The following is a 6,071-nucleotide window of genomic DNA, read 5'->3' as shown; positions in this document are numbered from 1 at the left end:
TTTTAACTCCTCAAAAAGAAGTCCTCTTCAAAGGTCACCTTTTAAGCACTCCTTGGCTGTGCTTGACTGGGTGGTATATGAGGAGCAACACTATTTTCTGTGAAAGGAGTTCTGTAGAAAGAGAGCAATTTGTTTTCACACCAAAACCCAAAATAAAAATACAAGTGCCTGTGCTGAAAGGTCTGATTATTCCGGACCAAGCACAAAATCTATTACAGAGGTATTAATTGGCTGCACTGTTTATGTAGCCACACATTCCACCTGCTATTTCCCATAGGAGTGTTTTCCATCCCAGACTGGATATGATGCTGAAATACTTCACAGAAACGGAATCTGCAAAGAACAGGCCTGAGCTGTATTAAACCAATGACTTGACATGACTTAAAAAGAAAAAAGCCCCCCAGGAAAACCAGATGATTAAATGTGCCACCATTCAATTAAAAAAAAATCCTCCTTTCCTGTTGTTCAGTGAGTGTTGGGCTTTCCAAGTTCACCAGTCTTTTCTGGGCTGAGTGACTCATGGACCTGATAGGAAAATGCACCTGTTTTTAGCCAGAGGTTAAAGCAGCTCTCCAGTTACCAGAGTAAACAAAGAATTTATTTCTGTCCTTATTATTACCCTGTGAAGTCCAGGAACACAGGAAGGATGGCAGGAGCAATTAGGTCTGAGTCAAGTTTGCTGAATCCAGTAGAAGATCTGTGAAGTCCTTGGTAAGATGCTTATAGATGCCATTGGGATTTGTCCCATGCCTCTTGCTAGAGGGAGAACAAGAATGAAAAGCTGGTGCTGTGACTGTGTTGTCTTCTGAGAACTCCAAGGAGCTGGAAGGTGTCTGCCATGGTGTGGGATATATTCTCTTCTCTGGCCTGGAGGTGTCCATCTGTACTCTTGGCAAAAGAGCAGCTATCAGTCACAGAGATGTGATTGGTATGTATGCATTTGAGACTATGAGACTGATCAGAGACCACAGTAATGTCAACCATGAAGGTGGCTACAGTATGTGGAAATGAGAATGCTGGACATATTGGTATCATGGAAAGAGAGAGGTTCAGTTAGCCAGGAGTCACCTATTAATCCCAGCATGAGAAATGCAACATGTTTGATCTCCACTCCGGAGTGCTGAAAAGTACAAAGAGAACATCAGCTTATTTCAGCTCAGCCCTCAAGATGGTATAAAGACAAGATGGATCTTAGCCTTTGTTTAACTGGATTTAATTACATGCATGAGCTTCAAAGTGCCTAAGGCCCAATGGATGGTGACCTAAGGTCTGGTTGAAAAAGCACCAACCTAAACCTTAAGCTTGTTTGTTAGACCACACAGCATGACTGGACTGTGTGATGTTTCAGGGAGAGATGTTAGGAATAAAGCACCTGCATATCCAAAGCATCTGCTAGGATTTACAGCTTCACTTGAAAGAGTCTGAACATCAGTCTTGCCTGCCTTCCATACCAGTGTGGCTCAGGAGCTTGAATGGGACAGGTAAGAGACAGTATTTCCAACCACACCTCCCTTGAGAAGTCTTTAATGCCTTCAGATAGAGTATGCTGACACTTAGAGAAGAAAAGGAACACTTGGAGAAGAAAAGGAGCACTTGGAGAAGAAAAGTATTTGGATTTTCAATTTGGAAGATCTGTATGGCTAGGAAATTCCACATAACCAAATTCAAGGAAAAGAGCCAATTGTCAAAGTCTTGTTATCTTAATTTAATTGTTTTAATTAGTATTAGCATGTCAGGTGCTGTGGTGTTGTCTATTTGTATTTCGAGCTGTGCTTGGTTCCAGAAAATCCTATCCTTAGGCCTGGATAAAGCACAAAGTCTCTCTCCTTCAAATAGCACAATATGGTTCCAAGCAAAGTTTTGGAGAGCTACCATTAAAAAAAAATAGACATTAGCATTAAAAAAATGCTTATGGAACTAAGACCTGCCAAGACATGGCTAAATGTAATTGCTTGTGGTAGGTGTTTATGGGGAAAATGAAAGTTAATTGCTTAATTATTGGATAAGCAGAAATGCTCAGAAATGAAAAGGTTGCACCTTGAGTATGCCACTACTTCAAATGACTACAGCACGGTTCTGTCTATTGCAGGAAGTCTGTGCCTGATCCAGCTTAGATGAAAAAGCTTGATGTAACAAATTAGCAGCTGGAATGTTTTGAATCTCCAGTACCTGTGCAGTGCTTGGCATCCACACAGAGCAGCCCCTCCAGGTGCTCCCTCTTTGAAGATGATCGGCTCCAGACCCCACTTTCATCTTGGTCACATACCCAGTTGAAAGGACCTTGACGTAACCGTGTCTGTTCACATTTAAAAGAGAACTGCTTAAAAGCTGTTTAAATAATTTGTGCATGCATGTAAAAATCTCAAAGCTTTGGCCTTACCAATTAATTATTGAAGCAACTTCACAAGGTGGGTATTATCCTAATTCAAAGAGGACTTCAATGGGGCACAGCAAGTGAATGTTTTCCTTTGTGTTAGTTCTGTGTAGGTAAAGGATGCCAGCTCTTACCAGTCTCCAAGAATCACCTCAGTGGGCTGCCTAAAATCTACCTGCTTTGTCTCTGAGCCATACAGCTCAGAAATGTCACATTGGCATCCTCAACACATTGCCCCTCATTGCTTTCTAGTGTTATCCAGAGACAGTGTGTTGAGGAAACCTGTTGGGCTGCACTAGCTCTATGTTTAACGAGGTGAGGTTTGTTCCTCTGACACCTGCCTGGTTTCTGGCAAGGAGGAGATCCAGGAACATATTTACATGAATGTCCAAGCTTTCAGCCCCTTTTCATTATGTCTTTTTGTTGTTGCACGTTGGGCTGACCTTCCAGCTGGTGGCTTTGCTCTCCACAATTTCCAGCCCTGGAAGTCCCTCATCAGACTTTCCACTGGCAAACTTAGCACTGCTCTCTCAAGTGTTCTGTTTACATACAGGTGTCCATGTACCCCTCAAACTCTCTGTCAGCCTTCTGCTTTTCCTGTGCTTGAAAAAGTCTTATTGTTCCTTTTCATGCCTTTAGCAAGTTGCTTTTTATTTTCTTGTACTTTATTGTAGTTTCACATCCACTTTGTCAACTTTTGTGTTCCTTTCCATCCTCCTTAACTCCACACTTTTTGAAGAATTTATCTTACATCTCAGAAGTGCTGCACAGTTTAGTTGTGTTGGCTTACTTTTCCTTTTAGTATCTTTTATTTGATGCTGAGCCTGCTGTAGAAAGTCTGTAAACAAACATGTCATCCAGAAGTGCTCTACTGGTTTTAGCTGCTTATTTTCAATTGACTTCCTCACTTTTTGTGTAGTTCCCCTTTTTAAAGGTAAACATTTAATTTGGTACATTCAATCTATGTAGATCTTCTGAAAACTTGAGTTACTTATTTATCTTTCCCTCCCTGGCATGAACTGTTCTGACATTCATGCTGTTTAAATCTGGTATAATAGTATTTTACTAATTAGCACTTTCTAGAAACTTTCCAAGATGCATTTGTTGCCAGTGTCATTACTTAAAGCCAGGCATTCTAGTTCCTCTTCCTTTATTTTCAGATTGCTGCCATTTGTACAGCAATCATTTTAAATGTGGTCATGGGGTGGCTACCTATTTTGGTGTGACATGGTGTGTATCCACCTTACCTAGTTGGGACTCCATTTGGAGGGACTGCTCTTTTCTGTTTTCCACTTACCTCCATTGTTCAGTCCTATCCTTTTTCTTAACAGAGAGATTTCAGAGCTTCAACCAAACTGTGTGTTCCTCCATACCTCCCACTTATCCCCAGACTTCAATTCAAAATTCTGCTGCAACTCTTAATTCCATTAAGTTACATCTCCTTTCTGGCTAGTTTACATAGATCTCAATTTTTTCCACTAGAATACACTCTTCTAAATAGCTTTCCTCTTTTCTAATAAACCCAGCAATGTCTGTAACAGTAGCCTTGCAAGTTTCAGATATTTATTTTGCAGACATTGATCTATTTAATATCACTTATCGTTCATCTCCAGAGTATGAAGCACTCTCCCTTGCCTGGCCGCTTGTGTTCTTCCCTTTGTGACAGTTAACAGCACAACCAGTCTTGCTGGAAAGTTGCACCCAACTAGTATTAGGAAATGCTCTCTGCTGCCTTGTAAATCCTTAGTGCCACCAGAACAGGAGAGGAGGAGGATGAAGAGGTGGAGAAGGTGGAGGAGGAGGCAGAGGAGAAGGCATTCCAAGCAGATGGATTCTCAGGCAAATGAAATGCAGCCGGGTAGGTCACACACACTGCTTAGCACGGTCACATTTGTTCATAGTGAAATTTTGCCCACTCAGCATTGGCTGGGAACATTGCCATTTGCTGTTCTGGTGGGAATTTGGTGTTCCTTGGACACTTCAGCCTCTTGCTGCATTTTGACTGTACACTGAGATAATGAAGCAGCTCCCTTCCACAGCCCCAGCTGTGTTTCATTTTCTCTCCTTCCTTGGTGTGGGCACCGTGAACCCGCAAAGAACAGGGTATCCACATCAGCTTCACTGTGGTGTTAAACTTTTCCCTAGGGCACCATGAACAAGCAAAGAACAGAGTATCCACATCAGCTTCACTGTGGTGTTAAACTTTTCCCTAGGGCACCATGAACAAGCAAAGAACAGGGTATCCACATCAGCTTCACTGTGGTGTGAAACTCTTCCACAGTGAGTGCAAGACAGGCTCTTCAGTACACACAGACTTTGCATTTACAATGTTCCTCTGTCCTTCAGTTTCCTGTCATAAAGCACAGGGACCAATCAAAACTGGGGTGCACTGTCACAGTGAACAAGATGAGCACAGGCTGAGGGACAGGGATGTGCTATAATATGCACAGATATATGTACAAGGAGAATAAGTGTGACATCTCCTGTTTCCCTCTCCAGGTGCTCAAAACTCTGCACTGCATCTCGCCACCATGCCAGGCTCCCTCTGATCCATGACCACAGCTCTTGTGTGTCAGGCATCGCTCCAGAGCAGCACAGCTCTTTCCCAGGAGATAAGTAAGGGGTTGGTTTTTTTGCCTACACAACAGCTCTCCTGAGCTTTCCCATGCTAGGAGGGAGGGTGGGAGGGAGGAGATCCGGCTTCCTCCCTGTCCGAGTGCCAGCCCTGTGGACCTGCCATGGCACTGCTGGGAACATCCAGGGGCATTATGCAATTTGCAGAGGCGTTTTTTCATGCAGCCTGGCAAGGCAGCTTCTGATAATGACTCTCCCTTTGTTTGTAGTACACAATCGAGCTCATGATCTTCTCTCCAGTACAGACAGCCCACAGCGTTATGTCCTGCACTGCTGTGATGAGGAGAATGGAGCTGTGCACAGGACACAGCCCTGCAGCGCTTTCAGCAGTGAATCACCTACCCTGAGCACTAGTTAGTCACTAATCATCAATGGTCTAAAAGTGCTGGAATAAGCTAGCTTGGCTGCAGTGGAAGTGGAGGTTGTGTCTTTTTCAGGAATCATGGGAAACCCTTCTTAAGCTTGTTTTTAAACTTCTTGATTTTTGCTTCTGAGTAATGCTGTTGACTCCATTTTCTACAGGTCACAGGAGAATTCCCTTCTGCCATCTCCAAAGGGCATGACAAATGTTCCTGTAACAAAGTAACGAATCATTCAACACAATGCACTTAGCAATTACCTTGCCATAAAGGTATTTACTACAGGTAGGGTGAGATAAACCAGTTTGTTTCCTATTGTTTTTCAAAGGGGAAAAAAAAAAGAAGAAGAAAGAAAAGGAAGGCTGTAGCAATTTTGTGCTGAGTTTGAGACATAAATATCATTTGATGTCTTTACTCAGTGTTTTCATGGGTTTTAAAAGATGTTTTAATAGACCTAAAAGTCTGTTTATAGGCTATCCCTTTTAGAGACTGCAAAGCATGCTCCTGTATTCTGTGTACCTATTTAAACTGCATCCAAATGTAAAGTTGTCCATAACATATTAACTCAGCACCTTTTATGTGTGCTCCTTCCCATGTAGTCTTTCTTTCCAGGATCTGGTGCTGGTTTTCCCAGTATCATTCTGCCCCCTGCATGGATGGGTTTTTTGTCATTTCAGACTCAAATTCTTTTCCAACAGGGTGGG

At 42.6% G+C, this 6,071-nt stretch overlaps 1 long non-coding RNA gene across 1 annotated transcript; it reads left to right on the top strand.

Moving 5' to 3' along the window:
* Window positions 1–4,160: 4,160 nt before the first annotated feature.
* Window positions 4,161–5,843, top strand: LOC137441598 (uncharacterized). The gene is made up of 3 exons (XR_010987445.1): window positions 4,161–4,232; window positions 4,874–4,990; window positions 5,531–5,843. It is a non-coding gene; the product is annotated as an uncharacterized lncRNA (long non-coding RNA).
* Window positions 5,844–6,071: the final 228 nt, after the last annotated feature.

This window comes from Melanerpes formicivorus, unplaced genomic scaffold (assembly GCF_026170545.1).
Source record: "Melanerpes formicivorus ecotype bairdi unplaced genomic scaffold, bMelFor1.0.p_v2 SCAF_6, whole genome shotgun sequence".
NCBI lineage: Eukaryota > Metazoa > Chordata > Aves > Piciformes > Picidae > Melanerpes > Melanerpes formicivorus.
This window is presented reverse-complemented; position numbering and strand designations above follow the sequence as displayed.